Raw genomic sequence first — 341 nt, 5'->3', positions numbered from 1 at the left:
CCACCCCTGCACATGCTGCTGTCCTCCCCTTGCGAGACAGCCCGGCAGGTCCTTCTCCTCTAATAAAACCTGTAGTCCTGGTTTTCGGCCTCTGTCTGATCTTTCAAAGAGAAGAGGCAGGAAGCCCCCTGCCTTGATGGGTGATGCTGGGGGATCCTCTGAGCTGGCTGCATGCATATTTGAAGATATAAAACCTTGGTTGGGGGAGCTCCCTACCCACTCTCAACTGCCTCATCTTCCATCCGACTCCATGAGACACTGCACAGCCACAAATCTCTATAGAAGCGCATACACCTTGACACTCCCGAGCCTGTGTACACCTTGAGTTGCCACGCAGTGGG

Source organism: Myotis brandtii, unplaced genomic scaffold, assembly GCF_000412655.1.
Source record: "Myotis brandtii unplaced genomic scaffold, ASM41265v1 scaffold953, whole genome shotgun sequence".
In the NCBI taxonomy this organism is placed as follows: domain Eukaryota; kingdom Metazoa; phylum Chordata; class Mammalia; order Chiroptera; family Vespertilionidae; genus Myotis; species Myotis brandtii.
This window is presented reverse-complemented; position numbering follows the sequence as displayed.